General features: G+C 44.5%; 1 protein-coding gene across 9 annotated transcripts in view; it reads right to left on the reverse strand.

Moving 5' to 3' along the window:
- Positions 1–12,719, reverse strand: part of CCDC7 (coiled-coil domain containing 7) — a 325,715-nt gene extending 312,996 nt beyond the window's left edge. For all 9 annotated transcript variants that reach the window (XM_039344077.1, XM_039344074.1, XM_039344070.1 and 6 more), the window contains exon 1: positions 12,558–12,719. The gene's annotated coding sequence lies outside the window, so the exon portion shown is untranslated. The remainder of the gene's footprint in view (positions 1–12,557) is intronic.
- Positions 12,720–22,198: the final 9,479 nt, after the last annotated feature.

A 22,198-nucleotide genomic window follows, 5' to 3' on the forward strand; every position in this document is an offset into this window, starting at 1 on the left:
GAACACACCCAGTGGCATCTCCACCCACAGGTAGCACCTCAGAAGCTGATCTACAAGTAGCAACCCCTAGTGGTCAAAGAGAGAAGTTCTTCAAATTTTCTTCAAAATTGCTGAGAAGAACACTGAACCTACCCTAACCATGGAGGAGTGTCTTATTGATTTGGACGAAGGGGTTCAATTAACCAGCCTAGTTGAGACACCCCAACCAGCTAGTCAAGGAGAGATGTTGCAAACAGCCAACTTTGACCAGTATGCAAAGGTTGAAGCTCAAGCCTCAACAAATCCAAAAACGTCTCAGGGTCAATACGATCTAAGACAACAAAGAAAGCCCACAGCAGCCATGCATTCACATCTGATGGAAAGATGGGAGTCAAACTACAAGCGCCATAAAAGACACTGGAGGAAACTACTACAACTCTACCAAGAGCCTCAGGAGGAGCTTTCCCCTGTACAAGCGAGTGAATTGGAAGAAGATAAAGAAGATGCCCTTGAGCAATGGAGGAGGTCTGAACGGCAACTCGAGGACATTCAAGAACAATTAAGAGACTCAATTGTTGATGGCGAGATGCAAAGCTTCAAGCTACTAAACAAGGAATGTAAGAAGTTTCTAGAGAGCTCATAGGGTTCCCCACAGCCCGAGCCTCGCCAGAGAGGTAGATTGGTCAACAGGGCCGAGTCCAAAGTTTCCCGTTCCTCACATGCACCCTCCCAAGAGTTGCATGCAGCTCCATCCCACGTGTCTGGAACAGCCTCATCCTCTCGCTACACATCCAGGGCATATTCCAGGGTGTCCCAACAATCGCATGTCACAGGCGCCTATCGCCTTTCGAAGGCATCCTCCCGTCATAGCCGAGCATCCAGAATTTCACAGGAAGAGCAAATAATCATAGATGCTAAAGCTGCTGGAGCTGTCTTCCGCGTAGTACAGGAGGAGCTGCAGAAAAAGAAGAAATTGGCAGCTATAGAACTTGAGGAAGCTGAAATAGAGGCCAAGCTAGAAGCTGAAGCAATCAAAACGAAGAACGATCGAGAAGCTGAAGCTGCCAGAGTGAAGGCCGATCGAGAAGCTGAAGCTGCCAGAGTGAAGGCCGATCAAGAAGCTGAAGCTGCCAGGTTGAAGGCCGATCAAGAAAATGAAGCAGCTCAAATGGAAGCCAAACGAAAGGCTATAGCAGCTAAAATGAAGGCCAAAAGAAAAGACGCCCAAGAAGAACTTGAACTTACTCAAAGCCAAAGAGTTATGGCAGACAAAATGGCTAGAGCAGAAGGCCTTCAGAAAATACTCCAGCACACCACTTTCTTGCCAGACAGGCAACAACTGGAAAATGAAGAGCGTTGTAGCCGCGTACAGACCTACGTGGACAACCAAAGCGCATTCCAGAATGCGCAGGTGAGAGCTCCACAGCCAGTCACAAGTCCCCCAAGGCCGAGTAGATGAACAGAGGAATCTCAACGACCTGATTCGCCGGTCAACCACAGAGTTGATGTCACGACACCTAGGTCACAAGATCCTCCCGCCGTTGCTGCCCCATCGAACCCACCGCTCCACACCTTCGATTGCAACCTGATGGGATTACCAGCAACGGCAACGACTGCACAGCGGGGAGTGCCACAAGATCTTTCCACCATTATTACCCCAGCAATGGCAACAACTGCACAGTGGGGAGTGCCACAAGATCTTTCCACCATTATTATCCCACAGAACCCGCCAAACCATACCACTAATGGCAATCAGACGGATCCACCTGTAGCGCCAACGGCCCTACAGCAGAACCAGCCATCGCTCAGGGACGAGGTTGAGTTAGAGCCAAACTAGAATCACTAGAGTCCTTGCTGCACCAACAGGAGGCAGCGTCCCAAGAAACTGCCACCAATCCTGACTACAGAGGACAGCCTCGAGCATCAGCTCTGCCAGCCTACCAGGGAGCCAGCTACACTCTACCAGAAACACAGACCCTCCAACACGTAAGCAAGCAGGAGCCTGGGCTCCCTCAGCTCAACGCCACAGCAGGGGAGTTCAGACCAAGCCAACAAGGTCCCTTGCACGTGACATGGCAAAATACCCTCAGCCAACAATATGCCAAAGGAAGTTACCAGCTAGTCATGGTGCACGCCCCCATTCACGGAAGGGATCCACCACCTCCACCAAGCTACAGCCCGCACACGGGATCGATGTATCCCCCAATGCATATTGGAAGAAGGTTGGACTTGGCAGCCAGAGGGGTACAGAAATTCTCCGACAAAGCTGGAAGAGACTACTTGTTGTGGAAACATATCTTCAAGCACACCATCAACGAAGAAAAGGCTGGGCCAGACGAGGAACTTGTTCAGCTGACAGCATGGTTAGGCCCAGAATCTGTAAACACTGTGAACGACATCTTTGCATCCCATTTGGGCGACCAACATCGGCCTTGCAGAGGCTTGGGCCGCACTTGACGAGGACTACGGTGATCCCTCAGTGATGGAGTCCTCGCTTCTGGACCGCGTTCTTGATTTCCCCGATATAAGAATCAACGACCACCAACAGCTGAAGACTTTCTCGTCACTCATTACTCAACTACAGTCAGCACAACAGGACCTTACCTTGCCAGGATTAGCTTGCCTCGACCTGCTTAGAATACAAACTTCTATCATCCAAAAACTACCACAGTTGATATGTGAACAATGGATCAAGTTTTCTCAAACTTATGGGGAAGACAATCAAAACAAAATTCCCCCCTTCGCGCTTCTCGCTAAATTTATCAGCAAGATCTACAATTACCCCCGCTATTCTGACTCAAATCTAAAGTATCTTCTTTTAAATCCAGTCAGATAGTTAACTCAAAAGAAACGATCTTATAATAAACAAAATATATTTTAATGAGAAAGATTACTTGCATTCATGCTGTGATTGGTGCTCCTGGAAATACATCTTTGTCCATCTTTTAGATCATCTCTTTAGGTAAGAAAATATTGCTCTTCATACCATCTTTATAGCGAATCAGGCTCATTGAGTGACTTTCCATGGCCCATGCTTCTTACAGACAAAGAGATTCCCATGTGGCTTGTGTCCAGGAAGTCTCCCAATGACCTTTGGAACTCCTCCCACTGACCCATCAACATGCGTAGCATTTAACCCAATAACTTCCAGACACTCCAACATAGAGCTATATGGTGCATAGAGCTATATGGTCCATAGAGCTATATGGGCCAGAATACTCCCCGCTTGGAAATTTATATTTCCACTACTAAAATAGTAAAAACATAGCATCAAGGCATGCAATACTCATCGTTAACTAACTTGTGACTAAATAGGTAAAACTTGGTATAAAACATGCATAACTATAAGGTAAATATAAAACATGCACAATTATGCAAAAAGGCAAATGTTACATCAAACAATGTATAAGACAATACATAATTTGAGGTTTAATCTTCTGGTTCAGTCTTCATCAGCGCAACGGGACCAAATCGGTGATCAGCCTGGTACAAGTGTCTTTGAGTCATAACCTGACTCACGTAGCTTTACGATCTGGACCTCAGCTGGGCAAACTAGTTTGTCAATTGGGTGGGCCCGGTGCGCAAGTCCCATGGGCCAATAGTTCTGATATGCAGTCTTGTCTCCCAGTGAGACAAGGTCTTCTTCCTGCAAATGAAACTGGAACCAAATCTGGAATAGAAAACCTGGAACTAAAAGTTTTTCAGGAACAAAGGGAACTGGATTCACAGGATACTCAGGAACTGAAGAACCTGGAAAACATAAACAGCTGGATCTGGAAACACAGGAACAGCTGGAGCTGAAAAATCAGGATCAGGAACATCTGGAAACTCAGGAACAGCTGGAGCTGAAAAATCAGGAACAACCAGCTTATTTTAACAAACTCAGAGAAAGCCTAAGAAAAATCCCATGGATGAAAATCCTAAAGGAGAAAAGAACCATGGGAAACTCTGAAAAATATTTTCATAAAATCCCAGACCAACACAATACCACTGAAAAAGAAAAACAAGAAATTCAAGAAGAAACCACCATGGTTGCAAAATATCACTCTGATAAACTGAAAGACAAAAAGGATAAATATAAAAAATGGAAAGAGGGACATATAACCAAGACAGGATATCAACATATAGCCCAAACCTGCAAACCTGAAGTCAGGAAAGCAAAGGCTCAAAATGAACAAGGACTTGCAACAAAAGTCAAAGATAATTTTAAAAGGTTTCTTTCAACACATAAATAATAAGAAAAAAGTTAAGGAAACAATTGGTTCACTAAAGAGAGAATATGGCAAGGAAGTAACAAGCAGTAGAGAGAAAGCAGAAGTGTTTAACTCATTCTTTGCATCAGTCTTCATGCAAAATAAGCAAGAAAATGGTAAGAGAACACCTATCTGATCTTGATGTATATAAATCACCATGACCTGACTGATTATATCCCAAAATTCTGAAGGAGCTGACAAATGTTATCTCAGAACTACTTTGAACACCAGGGAACTACCAGAGGATTGGAAAGAACTGATGTGATTCCTGTTGAGTCCTCGGCTTAATGGAGAATGAGCACAGAACATCTCGTAGTTTCAAGAAGTCTTTATTGTAGTCTCTTCTGCTCCGTTACAGCTCTGAGGCTCGCAGGCCTCTCTGCTTTCCTTAAAACGTTCCCCGAGCAGAATGGCAACAATTAGGTGCGCGAAGCCGGCGCCAGGCAGTCTGGTCCCGGGCAGCTTTCAACTGCCCAGGACCATTGCAACATCCCGAGCCTGCCTTTACAGGCTCAGGACACAACACCCCTTGCCCCCCGGCTAAGACTAATAAACTATATTGATAGTTACACACGACCTCAACACGAGCGTGGTGTGCCAACCCATGCTCCAAATGGTACGGGCTATTGTCCTGGGATTAATACCCAATGCCCGTATTTCCAATTTTCCCAACAGCAGATACCCTCTCACTGTTTCTGCTTTGCCAGCAGAGTTACAAAGTCCTCAAGATACTTAGGAGATCTCTTTACTCTCTGTGACCTCCTTAGAATCTGAGAATCCCCAATTTCTCTTTGCCTAGAGGATGACATAAAGTTGCCCCCTCTTTCAGACCCTGGTGGTCCCCGTGGACCATGCCCCGTTGCCGGGTCTGTTTGCTTGCCCACCGGGCTCATCAGACCAGGACTTTGTTCTCCCAATAACCTGGTTGACCTGCCTAGTTGCAGGCTCTCTGGCCCCTCTATAAGACTGCCACTCTTAGGCAACTCTGTAGAGCCTTCCAGGCCCACACTGGACCTATCAAGAGACTGCATCCCTCCGCTCCCCAGCCCCGTAACGGGACTGTCTGGTGTTTCAGTATTTCCCCAAAACTCAGTTGCCCCCCCCATCTGTGCCGGAGGTGTCAGAATTGGGATTTGCCTCTCCGACCACCTCCCTGTGTGAATGCCTCCTTCTGGAAACAGTAGCAGTACTGGGCCAACTAGACTGTTTGTGTGCCAGCTCTCTTGCAATGTTTGGGTTATTAGGATGCTCCCGGTTATTCTCCCTGACTGGAGTGCTGAATGGTATTGGTGAATGATGAGTATGCCCCCTGGGTGACTCCCTGGCTGGAGTAGGCACTGGTGCCTGTGTGTTTCCTAGTTCCCATGGATTCCTGTTTGGAACACTTGCGGAACCTTGGAATAGGCTGTCTGTGGCCTCTCTGTTGGGGCCCGGCTGCTGCCAACACCCATCCCTTTGCCCATAGTGGTCCCCCTCCCCCCTGGAAAAGGCCCAGGAGTTTCCGAGGGTAAGTCCAGTCTTGTACACAGCTGGTCGATATGCCGCCGAAGGACACGACCATCATCCAATGAGACCTCGTATGACAAAGGGTCAGTAACCTTGCATACTATAGCAGGAACCCACAAGTGACCAGGCCCATAGTTACGGTCCGTATTAGGGCACCCCTTTGCAGATACCTCGGTGCCCTGGGTTGTGTAGCCTTAGGAGGCAGTCTGTCCGGGTGCAACCTATCAAGTTTGGTGACCAGTTTGCGCCCCCAGCGAAGTTCAGCTGGGCTTTTCCCAGTAGAAGTTGACGGTGTGGTGCGGTATGCAAGAAGAAAGTCTGCCAACCTGTGGTGCCAGTCCCCATAGGTCAGTTTCTTTAAAGCATCCTTGGTGATGCGGACCATCTGTTCAGCCATACCGTTGGTGGAAGGGTGGAATGGTGCAGAGGTGGCATGACAAATCATGTTGGCCTGTAAGAAAGCTTGAAATTCAGAAGAGGTGAATTGAGGGCCATTGTCAGACACCAAAACATCCGGAAGCCCATGTGCAGCAAAAATCCCCCTCAGTACTTGAATAGTCTTGGCAGCGGTGGTTGAAGAGACAGGTACAACCTCAAGCCACTTTGAATAGCTATCAACAAGGACCAAGAAGAATTGACCCTGAAAGGGCTCAGCGTAATCAATGTGCACCCTAGACCAAGGTGACTGTGTTTCCTCCCATCTCTGTACAGGAGCCTGGGGCATTTCTGGGCATGAGCGCTGACACAGGTGGCATGCGTGCACCTTAGCCTCTATTTCCTTGTCTAACCTAGGCTACCACAAATGGCTGCGCGCAAGCGCCTTCATTCTTACAATGCCAGGATGGCCTTTATGAAGGGAAGCCAAGACCCTAGACCTCATTGAGGTAGGAATAACAACTCTGCTGCCCCACAGCAGACAACCCTGAAAAGTGGATAACTCATGTTTCTTAAGCCAGAAACTCTGAAACTCAGTACCAGGACAACTCTCTGGCCATCCAGACAAAACCCAGGATAATACATGAGTGAGTGTGAGGTCTGTGGCTGATTCAGCAGCCACATCCCTGGCATTTAAAGGTGACTCAGGCAGCGCCTGAATGGAAAGGATGTTGATGGCAGGGGCAGAGTCAGCCTCTACCACTTGTAAGGGTAATCTACTGAGGCCATCAGCATGGCCCATTTCTTTGCCAGGTTTGTGAACTAAAGAAAAATCATAGGCTGACAGAAAGATGGACCATCTCAGCATTCTGGGGGAGATGATATGGAGGGTTTGTTTGTTTGTAGTAAACAACCCCAACAAAGGCTTATGGTCAGTGTAGACCGTGAAATGTCTGCCATATAAAAAATCATGGAATTTTTTAATCCCAGCAACAACAGCCAATGCCTCTCTGTCTATCTGGACGTAGTTTTGCTCAGCAGAAGACAAGGTTCTGGAGTAATATGCAACAGGAACCTGAGTTCCATCAGGTCTTAGATGGCTAAGTACTGCTCCCACCCTATAAGGGGAAGCATCACAAGCGATGCACACAGGAAGAGTTTCATTAAAATGTGCAAGCACATTATTGGATGTAAGTAAGGCCTTAACCTCATTGAAGCTTGCTTCATGTGCTTGTGACCACTGCCACACTGCCTGTTTGTCCAAAAGCCTATGAAGTGGTTCAGCTACATTAGCTTTGTTAGGAATAAATGCATTATAGAAATTCAAGAGGCCCAGAAAAGCTTGTAGTTCAGCTTTGGACTTAGGCCTAGGAGCTTGCATAATAGCCTTTAATTTGGACTCAGCAGGATGAATGCCATTGGCATCTATTTTGAATCCCAGGAAATCTGTAGAAGGCACCCCAATTTTACATTTGTCTTTTTTAAGCTTGAGGCCTGTTTTCTGGAACCGCAGCAGGACAGCCCTCAATCTCTCAGCTAAATTTTGAATGGAGTCTCCAGCTATTAAGACATCATCAAAATAGGGCAAACCCCTGGTATACCCCTCAAACTATTTTCCATTACACTTTGGAAAATTTCAGGAGCCATATTTACTCCAAATTGTAGTCTTTTGACTCTGAATGCCCCCCTGTGTGTTACAATGGTTTGTGCTACAGCAGCAGCTTCATCAACAGGTAACTGTTGATAAGCCTGTGCTATATCTAGCTTTGCAAAAACACACACCCCCTTGAGGGAGGCCAGAATATGACTGACTACAGGTACAGGATATGCATGTTGTTGCAATGCCTTGTTTAGAGTGCATTTGTAATTGCACAGATGCAAATGTCCCCATTAGCCTTAGGAGGCGTGACTATGGGAGTTTCCCAAGGACTTGAGTCAACAGGTTCTAAGACACCTTGCTGAATCAGTTTGTCCAATTCAGCATCAATTTTTCCTTTTAAAGCAAAAGGGACTCTCCTTGCTTTTACTCTGATAGGAGTGACAGTGAGGTCCAGCTTTAAGGAAACTGGGGGCCCTTTGTATGTACCCAGCTGAGGGCTGAAGACATCTGCAAATTCTTTGCAGACTTCTTATAGACCTAATGTTTGCAAACTGTTAAGCCTTGTAACTTGTATTTCCAAGGCCTCAAACCAATCGAGTCCTATGAGACTCGTGCGCTCACCCCCAACTACCAATACATCTAATGGACCTTCAAAATCCTTGTATTGTACATTAAGGGTGGCCTCCCCCTTAACACACACCTTGGACTTTTGAAAGTCTGTTAGAACTATATTGGATGGCCTAAGCTTGGCCTGGAACCCACTGCTAGAGCAAACCTTTCTGAATGTGTGAATGGAAATAATTGAAAGTGCAGACCCAGTGTGTAGTTCCATAACCAATGGAACTCCTTGGAACTTCACCTTAAGTGACAGTTTCTTTTTAAGTGGTTTGTGTGTGCCTGTCCTATAAATGCTTCTTCGTGATGCACAGAAACCCACCTTGTTTTGGCTGGGGACCCTGGTACCTTTCCTGCGCAATTCTTCTCGGGGTTGTACCTTCTGACGGCCCAGACACACAGCTGCTATGTGGCCTTGCTTTCCACATGCTCTACAGATTGCAGAATGGAACCTGCAGTCGGTCCTCTTGTGGTGACCTCCACACCTGAAGCACTTGGGTACAGTTGAAGACTTTTCTTTGCCTTCCTTCAGCTTCCTTTCTTTGGCTGGGTAGAGATGATCCACCTCGTCTTCAGGATCCTCTTCCGAGCTCTCCTGGACTCCCTCATGGTGCACGGAAACAGCTTCTGGAGTGCTCCTGATAGGCCTCATGTTCTTGATTGCCCCACCTGCTGCCTCTTCTGCAGTAACCTCTCTCAAGGCATCTTGGAACGATATGTCTTCCTTTGCAAAAAGTCTCTGTTCCTAAGCCCATATACAAATCTGTCTCTCAACCTTTCTTCTAAGTCTTTAAACTCACAAGGCTTAGCTGCTCTTTTCAAAGCTGCAATGTATTCTTTAGCTGATTCACCTGCTCGTTGATCCCTCTGTTCAAAAGTATGTCTCCATGCAATAACAGACAACTTGGGCTGAAAATGTTCTTTTAGTAATGTTTTAAAATCTGTGTAGGTGACAGATTTAGCGCAGGGGCTGCTAAATTTTCAGCAATTTCAAATGCATCTTGACCACAGACACACAGCAAATTAGCGGCCTTTAAGCCATCTTCTCTTACTTGGTTTACTCTAAAATAGTTTTCTACTCTGGCCAAATAAGACTCCCATCTTTCTGGGTGGGTGACATCAAATTCAGACAGTCTCCCTATCTTTGCCATTTTCTCCTTTGTAAGGAAGGGGTCTATCAGCCAGCTTACCTCCAGCAACGCTGTACTGGCAGGCAGGTGCTGAATTTAACGCCGTCTTCCTAGCTGCTCTCAGAACTCCTGGGTAAACTTACAATTCTCCTTAGTCAATTGTAAGGCATTCCACCATCGCCAGTGTTGAGTCCTCGGCTTAATGGCGAATGAGCACAGAACATCTCGTAGTTTCAAGAAGTCTTTATTGTAGTCTCTTTTGCTCCGTTACAGCTCTGAGGCTCGCAGGCCTCTCTGCTTTCCTTAAAACATTCCCCGGGCAGAATGGCAACAATTAGGCGCGCGAAGCCAGCACCAGCCAGTCTGGTCCCGGGCAGCTTGCAACTGCCTGGGACCATTGCAACGTCCCGAGCCTGCCTTTGCAGGCTCAGGACACAACAATTCCCATCTTCAAAAAAGGGAGGAAAAACAAACATAGGAAACAACAGCCACACACCAATACCTGGGAAGATATTGGAAAAAATAATAAAAAGAGATCTGCAAACATCTAGAAACAAATAAAGTTATAACTAGAATCCAGCACGGGTTCTTAAAAACAAACCAATCTTATTTCATTATTTGACAAAGTGACTAAATTGCTACACCAGCAAAATGCTGAAGATATGGTATATTTAGAAAATGCAAGGCATTCAACTAAGCAGACTACAACCTACTTCTTGGTAAGCTAGAAAAATGTGGGATAGACAGCTTCACCACCAGATGGATTTGTAACTGGCTGACAAACTGTACTCAACGAGTAGTTCTTAATGATACTACATCTACATGGAGGGAAGTAAGCAGTGGAATACCACAAGATTTCATCTTAGGCCAGTACTATTCAATATCTTCATCAATGATTAGATGCGGGAATAGAAGGAGAACTCATCAAATTTGCAAATAACACTAAGCTGGCAGAAATAGTCAATACTCCAGAAGACAAACTAAGGATCCAAAATCATCTTGACAGATTTGAACAATGAGCCCTATCCAACAATATGAAATTTAATGTGGAGAAAAGCAAGGTTTTACACCCAGGCAGGAAAAACCAAAGGTATTATTACCAAAGGTATATATTAGAATATATATTAAGTGAAACCTGGCTCAAAAACAATAACTGTGAGAGGGACCTTGAAGTCCTAGTGGATAATCACTTAAACATGAGCAGTGTGTGGACCAAAAAAGCAAATACAATCAATCCTTGATTGTATAAACAGAGGCATAGAATCAAAATCAAATGAAATATTAGTATATCTTTATAAATCCTTAGTAAGACCACACCTGGAATACTGCATCCAGTTTTGGTCACCACATTACAAAAAAGAGAAGGTTGATTCCATTTCAGCTCTATTCTGATTGATTGATTGAAATCTGGAGCTAAATTCTCATTCTAATCAATATCATAGGATGGGAAGATGGCAAATGGGAATTCAATAAGAAGATTCACCCAAGTTACTATATGATTTTGGTTTCGGCCTCACATGTTAAAGCATTGTGATTTGTAAAGTACAGCACATTACTTAATGATCATCTGTATTCAGTCTCCAAAACATGCTTCAGCAAATCATGGAATAATATTTGTGAACTCATGGCAAAAATAAGTAGAGCTTTCTGAGATCCAAAAGCAAGACTTTCAGGCAGGGTCCCAAATAATGACCCTTCATAGTAAATTAACAGAAGGGCAAGGGGGAGAAATGAAAGGTCACAGTTTTCAGTTACATAAGGGTTTCTGTCCTGTGCCACGAACTTTCCTCTTATCCCTTCCAATATATGGCCATACATACATACAAACATACATGCACACATATAACTCTTGCACTCCTTCTCCCCAAAAGAATCCCTTCCCCTTGGCCACCTCATTCTTTCCCAAGCAAAAAAAAGCACGACTAATCACTGGAGAAGCACTATCAGAAAGCAAAAAACAAAGAAACCATCAGATCATGCGGGAGCTTCTTTTCTACTACATCCTCTGGCCTCCACTTACTTACTTATTTACTTATTTAATTTATTTGCTACCCATCTTATATTAATAACTCTTTATTCCCAGGTGACCCGAATGACAGGTGAAGAAAGAGAGGCTGTTGGTGGTGCTGATGTTGTGGCAATAGCTCCACAAAAATGTCTAAGGAGGAGGTGCTCAGTCCCCAATGGTGATAGCTTAACATTTCCATCCACTGTTGCCCCTTTCCTTTTGTATCTCTAGACCTTGACAACTCCTATGGAGATGCAACCCCTCCCCCCATAACCAAGTTTGCTGGAGGCATTGAATAAGCAGAAATCGAGTTTTTACCAATGTACCCTATAGTGTATCTCTCCCATTGTATACTGTGTATTTCTTGTATAAATATTACCTCAGACGTGGACAAAAGTATAAGGCTCTATTCATAACTTGATAATCCATGATTAATTCTGGTTTGTTGTTTATCCCAGTTTTCTGATTTTGTACAACATATTAAGCCATAAACTAGCAACAGGCTGGTTAGCCTAATGCAAAAGTCTAGACCAGGGGTAGGCAACCTTGGCTCTTTTATAACTCGTGGTCATGCTGGCTCAGGAATTCTAGGAATTGAAGTCCATGAGTCATAAAAGAGCCAAGGTTGCCTGCCCCTGATCTAGTCAGTTGCAAGACATTAACACTGAGTCATAGGTGGGGAGAGCAGGAGGAAGAGGAGGAAGAAGAAGCTATATATTTATATTTAAACATATTAAATTGTTCTCCTACAGCTTGTTGAAAAATATCTACAATTGTATTTACTTTTGTTGCTGGAGCTGTATTGAATTACTATTCATTTTAAAGAGATTTCCAAGCTGAGCCATGCTGGCTCAGGAATTCTGGGAGTTGAAGTCCACGAGTCATAAAATAGCCAAGGTTGCCCACCCCCTGGTCTAGAGTCTAGACTCTAGAGCATGAGTCGTCTGAACCGAAAGAACTGGGATAATACATTAGATCATAATTAACCTATGTTATGGTTACGTGTACGTTATGGTTAATCTGTATCACATAACACAACAGCTGTATCTATAATTCTCTATGATATTATTCGCTGTCTTCCACAGACCCACCTAGGCAAAGGCCGAGCTACACTTTCCCTTTATGGTCAATGCTTTCCGAAAGCTGATCAAATGCCCGTGCGCTGCATCTCCCCCTGTCCGCACGCTGCTTTATCAAGCCGCCGCTTCGGGTGCCTTGTTGTTTCTTCTGAGGAAAAGGCCGTTATCCCGAAAGAAGGGGAGGCGGCGAGCTTGTGAGAGGCAGCGAAGCTCGCTCTCTTTGCGTCATCAACTGTCATTTAGTTTTCCGCCTGCAGAAGCGCTACGAGAGTTCCGCGGGGACGCGCGGGTGACGAGCTCGGTGTCTGGCTGAAAATACGTTGTCATATGTTAGCCTTAAGGCAAAATAATAATATCTTTATTTAGGATCAGTTAAAATCATAAGAAAACAGCCGACTTAGTCCGAAGCCTTTATTGGAGTGTGCCATAAGCAAAAGAAAATTAAAATTGTCTCAGCAGCATCCCTTTTTCCTAACTGCTTTCTTTCCATATCTTTTTTATTATGTCTGGTTCCTATTGGAAGCATTGAAAATCCGTTTTACATAAATACATAAACTTTATTCCCGAGAAAATATGAGTGCAATTGCAGCTAATCATCAAATTCTCCCAATTCCCCGAATAGAAGGAAGATTTTCAATAATAATGTGTTCTCATTTCATTAGTTTTATTTTGAATTTCAGATTACTTACAACAAGTTTATTTTAACACCATTGCCTTCAGGAAAACAGGATTTTATCTACTAGTGGAGCCCAAATACAGCAAAATTAATGTCATGGTAGAATCAGAAAGATTATATTGGAAAAACTATATTGTATCAAATTACCTATACATAGGTAGGTTTTATTTGAAGAACTGCCTACCTTCCTTGGCTTCTTCCCACCAGTAAGATCAAGTAGAGTTGACATGTTTGGGGTTCCCTTAATCAAACAATACCATCTATGGAGAGCCAGGAATCATGTCTTCTCTGTTTTGGCACTTGCCATCTGGCATAATATCCCCTTGGCCCATGTTGTTCTGAAAGTCTTCAGAAACGCAGCTGCTCTCCCAGGCCTTGAAGTAGGATGCTTGTGGAGCACTATTGGTTATATTTTCTGTTACAGGGAATGGGTTTGTTTATACACGTGGGATTTTCTTTTTCTTTAGCTGCCCGGAGCCATTGTGGAATCAAGGGACTTCTAAATCTGGTATATAAATAAATAAAACTAGAAACAAAATAATGACAAACACCTAGAATAATATATAGAACAATCAAGGCCAACCATTATATATTCCATTCATTTCTAGATAGCCTGATCTCATGTTATCTCTCAACAACCTGACAGGCCCCCAACATTTTAGCCTTCTGGAAGACCATAAAGACCTGGTTCTTTACCCAGGCACTAGGGTAGAATGATGGGAGCCTGTAGATCATAGATGTCCAATTTTTTGGGCTTGCCTGGGCTGCCTTAAATGAAGAGAAATTGTCTTGGGAAACATATAAAATATATAATAAGGATAATGTATATGAATCATTTCATCATCATCATTTTAGCCATTGTCTATCCACTGCAGGAGGAAGGCATCTTCTACATGTTTCCAACCAATACGGTCCTGAGTTTTCTTTTGCCAATTTGGCCTACAATACTTACTGATGTAATTGACCCATTTTGTTTTAAGGTTTCTTTTGTGAATGCTTTTTATCAAGTGGGATTCATTCTATGACTGCCATCAGTTCTTGCTGTGTGACCAACCCATTTCCATTTCAATTCTTTTACTCTCTTGATGATAAAGGAAATTGAATGGCGTCTTAAATGTAGTTGGCAGGCATTCAGCAAGAGCAACTTCTCCCTATGCCTGAAGAGAAAACATTTCAATCAGTGTATGCTACCTGCTCTAACATATGCTGGTGAAACCTGAACTCTAACCTCACAATTGATACAAAAGCTATGAGTGGCACAAAGAGCCATGGAAAGATACATGATCGCATTACAAGACAAGATAGAAAACCCTGCACACAGATTAGAGAATAAACAATATTGTAATAATGTTAAATGTTTATGATATTGTGTAGCTGCATTACTTGCTGTAGCCTATGGGTTGCACATTGGACATATCTGCTGTAGATGATTGTTTAGGAATTCTAAGGCAATTTTTTTATTGTTTTCTGACTTGGTAATTTTATTGTTGTTGTGAGCTGCCCAGATATATGTTCCAAGATGTCTTACAAATCCTTTAAATGAATGAATTAATACCTTGAGAGAAGAACCAGGTTTTTAGGACTCTATAGAAAATCAGCAGGATCAGACTATCTGAATCTCAGCAGAAATATCATTTCATAGAGCAGGTGCTGAAGCAATGAAGGCACATGTCCTGGAAGCTGCCAGATTACATTGTTTAACAGAAGGGATCAAAGCATTGTACTTTGCCTGATATCATAGGATAAGCTGAGATAATTAGAGATTGGTAATCCTACACATAATTCAACCTTGTGCCATGAAAGACTTTATAGGTAATAACCAGCAACATGAATGGCACCTGGAAGCCTATAAAGAGTCAGTACTGCCCATGTAATACTAATATTAATGTGATTCACTGAAGTGCATCTATAACGACTCACACTGCTGCATTTTGGATCAACTGGCCTTACTGTTGGAAATTAGAAGCCAGACCAAGTAAGGTGAGTAAAATATGACTTTTAAGCTCTCTCTAAAATTATTTTCTTTTTTTGAACATGTGACTATTTCAGTTCTTTTTTTTCTTCACATTTTTTCTTCATTTTTAAAAAACATTTCATCAACTGTAATTTTTCCCAGCATGGAGCTGCATGATTGGGAAGAGCTTCATCTGATAGTTTCCTTTGCTGTACAGCTCTTAAAGGCATAGATCAGGAGTGTCAAACTCAACTTCATTGAGGGCCGCATCGCGGTTGCCCTTGGGAGACCAGGTTGGTGTGACCAGGATGGGTGCAGCCTACTGAGTGGGCATGGATGGAATGGGTGTGGCCTACTGGGTGAGCGTGGCCATCATTCACATCAAGGGTGCCTGTGTGTGCCTGGGCAGGAGTGGGACAGATCTGAGAGTCTCTGGCACAAGGGGGTGGGACCAAGGCAAGTGCCAAGGCATGGTCCACTGGAGGAGCCTTACTGTTCCTCTCAGGCCATGCTAGGGGGTGGTGGATGGTGGTGCGGGCTGCTGGGAGCCCTGGATAGCAGAGGTCAAATGCCTAGCCTGGCCCTTGAGCATCTGCGGCACCAAGCCTAGCCCCACTTCCCCAAGGGGGTGCCCAGCTGCACTTACCTCCTCCTCAAGGCTGCTGCTGCTGCTTGCTCTCCTTACCCAGGTTGCTCATGATGGGTATAAGGACAAAGTCAGAGGGAGGCCCATTCCCTCTCCATGGGAGGAGATCCAGCTTTGTATCCAAAGCTTCCTTAGCAATAGGATGGGAGACCCCCAGGATAGGCCAGGAGGATGGGGCAAGGGGATGGTGAAAGGACAGCACGGCAGGACTAAGGCAGGACTTCCCTCAGACCCTCCCTCTCCTTCTTTCCTTCTTTCCTTCCTAAGTACAGAGTGGTGGAAAAATATTTGAGATGAGGGAGGGAGAAAAACAGGCAAGAAATGCAGCTGGGGAGGTGTCAGCCTTTGTGAGGAAGAAGAAATACACCATCGCCTGAAAGTGGCCAGCACATGGCCCTACTTCACATATCTGGCTTGGTGGGCTCTGGAGAAGGGGATGCCATGTGAGAGTCAACGTTACCTGCACAATGCCGCCTAGCCCCCAGCCTGCCCAGTTTCAGCAGGCAGCGGGGTGCTTTCCTCACAGCGCCAAGGGGCTGAACCAGGTGCCGCAAATCCAAAAAGAAGTGTGATGCCACCCAGCCCACAGCCTGCTCAGTTTCAGCAGGCAGTGGGGCACTCTCCTCACAGCGCCAAGAGATTGAGCCGGGCAGTGCGAAGCTCACCAACTTTGCATCTTGCTTCCTGCTGAAACTGGGCAGGCTGGGGGCTAGGCAACATTGCATTTCTCATCAGATTTGCACTACACGGCTCAGCTCTTGGTGCTGTGAGAGCGCCCTGCTACCTGCTGAAACCGGGCAGGGTGGGAGCTGGGTGGCCTCACGTTTCTTTTTGGATTTGTGTCGCCCGGCTCAGCCTCTTGGTGCTGTTGAGGAGAGCGCCTGCTGCCTACCAAAATCCCTCCCCCAGAGCCCATCAAGCCAGATATGTGAAGTAGGCGAGGGCCATTTTCTGGCCACTTCCAGGCGATGGTGCATTTCTTCATTTCTCACAAAAGGTGATACCTCCCCAGCATGCATACAGGGGGTGGGGCCGTCGCGGCAGGGGCTGGTTCCTCACCATTTCCAGACGGCCTTGTGGAGCTAAGACTGAATGTGTTTCAGCATAGAGGGCCACCACAAAATTGTACGTTGGCTCCCGGCTGGCTGGGCCAGGGCCAAGGCAGCAGGGGCCGTTCCCTCACTGTTTCCAGGATGGCTTCGTGGGCCACATGAAACCACTTTGCGGGCCACATCCGGCCCCCGGGCTTTGTGTTTGACATGACTGGCATAGATGGACAGAGATTTTTAAATCATTCATATAGTTGTTATAGTGTTAGCACTCATTGCTGACAGATTTGTCAAATCTCCCTAACACAATTATTCTCCTGTGCAAAAGTCTTACATTCAGCTTTCTAAAGTACAAAATACCATGACAAGGAAAGCAACTCTTACATATCTTTCACTGATACGTGAACATGTGCTTTCATTGTTTTAGCACCTGCTCTATGGAATGATATTTCTTCTGAGATTCAGATAGTCTAATCCTGCTAGTCCTGAAAACTGGTTCTTCTCTCCAGGCATTCATTCATTCATATAAAAGATTTGTAAGACTACCCATCTTGGAACATACCTCTGGACAGCTCACAGCAACAATAAAATTACAAAGTCAGAAAACCATAAAAAATAAAAACTGAAAACTAGGTGCCTCATTCATCCCCTTAGAATGCCTCAGTACCCTTTTTAAAGCGGAAAATGTCAGCTCTATTTACAGGCATCTAGAAGTGTAAAGACTCTTTAGGGATTAGCTGATTTTTGTTAACATTGCCTAGAATAAATACATATGCCAAAGGACTACATTTGAAAAATTTTCACTGCAGCCTTGAAGAACTTTTTCAAACGTCAGCAAGATATAAACATTAATGTGACAAAATATGAAATATATGCAGATATTTATTAATTATTTGATTATATAAAATATAATGAAATTAAAATGGAATTTATTTTATTTTTGTGTCACCCATTTCTTAATCTTGGACTCTAAAATTCTAATCTTAAAATCATAGATTATAGAGTTGGAAGGGGCCTATGAGATCATCATCTAATCCCCTACATACTTCAAAAATAAGTATGAATCTTCTGCAATGCGATATTTAGAGACAGCTGTCACGTGTCTTTTCAACCTTCTCTTCTGTAAGCTGAATATACCTAGATCTTTTAATTTTTTCTCTTGGTTTTCAGATTTTTCACCAGCTTGGTAGCCCATCTCTGGACTTGCCCCAATTTATCAATACCTTGCTTGCTTTTGATGAGTGGATCTAGGACATGGGTCGGCAACCCACGGCTCCGGAGCCGATGCGGCTCTTTGAGCCATCTTCTGAGGCTCCTCCTCCTCCTCCCTTTCTTCCTCCTGCTGCCCCCTCAGGCAGCAGTCCCGGCTGGGGTGGCGGTGGGGGCATCGCTTCCTGGGCTGTCCCCGAGCCACTCCACGGGCTGCCGAGCCAGCCATGCGTCTCCCCAGGCCGGTCCGGGCGGCAGTCCCAGCTGGGGTGGTGGCGGGGGCATCGCTTCCTGGGCAGTCCCCGGGCTGCTCCCTGGGCAGCCGAGCCAGCGACGCATTTCCTCGGGGCGGTCCGTGATATCCCAGGGGCCTTTCAGCGCCTTCTACTGCCTCCTGCCCCCTCCTCTCCCTGCCCCTTTGGTGCCGTCTGCCTTTCGTTCTCTCTCTCTCTCTCTCTCCTCATCTGGAGAGAGAGAGAGGCAGAGGAAAGGGGGGGGCAACTTGTTCTGGCGAAGAACCAGTGGGGGCAAGGCAAAGTAAGTCAAAAGACGCGGAACTTTCGTGCTAACATCTCCTGAACCCTTGTTATTCCTGCCGCAGACTCTGCTCATCCGCCCTCACTCTCTCTTCTCCTCTCTCTCTGGATGAGGCTGCTCGCTTCAAATGATTGTCTACTGAGGTCAGGAGCCAGGCAGGTGGGCAAGTCTCGATCGCAGCATTTTGTTGCTGTTGTTGTTTTGTGTGTGCGACGCTGGCTGGGAACAGAGCCAAGCAAGCTCTGTGGTTGGAAGTCCCTGCAGCTTGGGAGCCAGGATCTTCCCCCTCTCAGTCCCAAATCCCAAGCAGGATTCACCACATTGGGATTGGAAGTGACCGGCGAGGAGATGGTCTGTCTCTCTTCCTTCCCTTCTCCCTTCCTTACTGGTTACTGAGGCTCCCTGCTAGGCGTGATTGGTCTGAAGCAGAGGAGGTCAGGGGCCTTTCAAAGCATGACATTGCAATGGATGGGAGAGCCTTTCAGGAGGGTGCGGATGAACTGTAGCTCTCCAGATATTGCTAACATACAGCATTTGCCGTCCCAGCAGCAGGATCAATGCTAAGTGAGAGGTGTTGGCATTTCTCTTTGTCAGAATGTGGTGAATCCCCGATTGCCCATCTCTAAGGAAGGAAGTTAAATGATTTGGTAGGTGAACTGGTTCTGTTAGCAAAGGGGGGGAAGGTGAAGAGAAAAAGAGAAAGAGAGAGAGAGAGGAAAGAGAAAGAAAGAGAGGAAAGAAAGAGAAAGAGAGAGAGGAAAGAAAGAGAGAAAGCAAGAGGAAAGAGAGAGGAAAAAGAGAAAGAGGGAGAGGGGGAGAGAGAGAGGAAAGAGAAAGAGAGAGAAAGAGAGAGAAAGAGGAAAGAGAGAGAAGAAAGAAAGAGAGAGAGGAAAGAAAGAGAGAAAGAGAGGGAGAAAGAGAGAGGAAAGAAAGGGAGAGGAAAGAGATAGAGGGGGGAGAGAGGAAAGAGAGAAAGAGGGAGAGGAAAGAGAAAGAGGGAGAGGAAAGAGAGAGGGAGAGAGGAAAGAGAGAGAGAGGAAAGAGAGAGAGGAAAGAGAAAGAAAGAGAGAGGAAAGAGAAAAAGAAAGAGAGGGAGGGAGAGGAAAGAGAAAGGGAGGGAGAGAAAAGAGGGAGAGGGAAAGAGAGAGAGGGAGAGGAAAGAGAAAGGGAGAGGAGAGGGAGAGGAAAGAAAGAGAGAGGAAAGAAAGAGGGAGAGGAAAGAGAAAAAGAGGGAGAGGAAAGAGAGAAAGGAGAGAGAGGAAAGAGAGAGGGAGAGAGAGAAAAGAGAGAGAGGGAGAGGAAAGAGAGAGAGGAAAGAGAGAAAGAGAAAGAGAGGGGGAAGCGCAAGTGCCCCCCCCCTCTCTCTCTCTCTCTCTCTCACACACACACACACACACACACACACACACTGAGTGGGGGAAGAGGACTGTCAGACCAAGGGCAGAAAGAGGAAGAGGGAGGGAGGGAGGGAGAGAGAGAGAGAGAGAGAGAGAGAGAGAGAGACCCTTTTGACATCTAAAATGAAGTTAACATTGCATATATCCTTTATATATATATATATACATATATATATATATATATATATATATATATATATATATAATATAAAGGTAAAAAGGGATATATACAGTGTTATCTTCATTTTAGATATCCAAAGGGTTTTGCGGCTCCCAGTGTTTTGTTTTCTGTGGAAATGGGTCCAAGTGGCTCTTTGAATGTTTTGGGTTGCCTACCCCTGATCTAGGATGACATTTATAAATCAAGTCAACCAATTAATTTGTAAACCAACCTAAATAAAAATGTGCATCCCTGGCACAGAGAAAATATTGACATTGAATACAGAATCCATGAAGCAGATGGTAAGGACTATTTGGGAAGGTGGGAGATGCTCCGTAGAAATTCAGCAGTAATAAGAACCTCCTCTTATGGTACCATATTGCAGGAAATCCTATATTTATTTTATTTGTATTCATTAGGATGTTACCTATTCACAAAACTCTAAGAATTCTCTTATATTTAATTTATATTCAAATAATAACACTTGGTGAATGTTTAATTGATCTATTTCAAAGGAGCATACTTGCTAGGGAATTCTAGGAGTTGAAGTTGTCAAATTTGAAATACACTTCTCTGGATAATTAAGAAGTAGAATAAGAATGAATGTTAGAAAGTTCCATGAGAAATGGGATACATTAAAACCTTGAGTAAGCATTGTGTGGATTTCTATTGATTTAGGTTGTGAAAGCTGTAATCCCAGAGGTCTCAATGGTATTATGTTGTCAATCCTCCTGTTTTCCAAAACAGATCTATTATAAAATTATATGTAAAGAATTGAACTCTTCGATTAACATAGTTATATAGTAGTGAATTAAATATATGGGAATATATGAAAGGATTTTAGGGGAACTACCATTTTAAATTAAGATTTAAAAATTGATAATCCAATCTGGAATAAAAATGAGAAGTATAGACCACTGTTAAGGCTGCCTGCTTGATTGATGACCAAAGTCAGAAGTACTTACTTCAAAAGATAACAAATTTTAGATCAATCTGTATCAGACAAATCAGTTTACTGGCATCTATCCCTCTAGCAATGCTAGGCTGAAAGAAAGAGAGACCTGTTATTCTATGGAGTATCACTTGATCAAATAAAACGTCAGGAAGTTCTACTCTCTGTGGCATCCAAAAGAAAAATGGCCAGGGACATAGAGAGCCTGTACAAAGTGATTTTCCTGCACTTTATCATCTTCCTTTAAGCTCCTCCTCCTTGCCACATTGAATCCAGGTTCAGGCTGTTTCAGTGGCTTAGTGATGAGAACCTGTCAACAAATGGCAAGCAGCCCACTTAAGCCCAGGGCAAGAAAAGTATGAGAATAGGGAAGGTCAAGATGATGGACATTTGTCAGGCTTAACTCAAAGTTACTTAAATTCTAGTGTGGGAAACTGAATAAAGATATCTGTAATTACATAGCAATTCTAACATTTAGGATTGCCTCTTTTTAAATGTCAAACTGCAAATTGAATGTGTACAATAACATTTTAAAAAGTCAATTATCAGGTATCCCCATCTCCGGGGTACTAAATCAACTGCCTGATATAGTAAATATTTCTTTGAAAAAGTGAAAGGAGAAGGAATTTGTCCGATTTGCCATTTGGTTCTTCCTTTGTTAGACCAAGCATTTCGTTTGTTTTTTATCAGCTCTTACAGGGACCAAGTACCTGACTGAGCTCACAAATCGAGACGCAAGCCTGCCAACGTAGATGAAAGACCTTATACATATGTAAAGCAGGAAGTTCAAATTACATAGCCTATAGAGTCTTAATGATTGATGGCTGTTTTTGAAGAAGGGCTCTTTGCAGATAGGGCAAGGCTTTGTGGGAATCCCTTGCCCTTCCGATGACAAGGGAAGTTCGAACGCCCATTGTACTTCGGGTCCTGATTTCTTTGGGATTTCTGCCCTTTCGCGGAGGCCATGAGAAGGATATGTGCGTGTACATGTGTGGGGGTGGGGGGAGAGGGGCACAGTGGGAGGATCCAAAAGAACTCGGTGCCACAGCCATTTTGTTTGTGGGCAGCATGGT

Source organism: Crotalus tigris, unplaced genomic scaffold, assembly GCF_016545835.1.
Source record: "Crotalus tigris isolate CLP2741 ecotype Arizona unplaced genomic scaffold, ASM1654583v1 scf7180000017890.1996003, whole genome shotgun sequence".
NCBI lineage: Eukaryota > Metazoa > Chordata > Lepidosauria > Squamata > Viperidae > Crotalus > Crotalus tigris.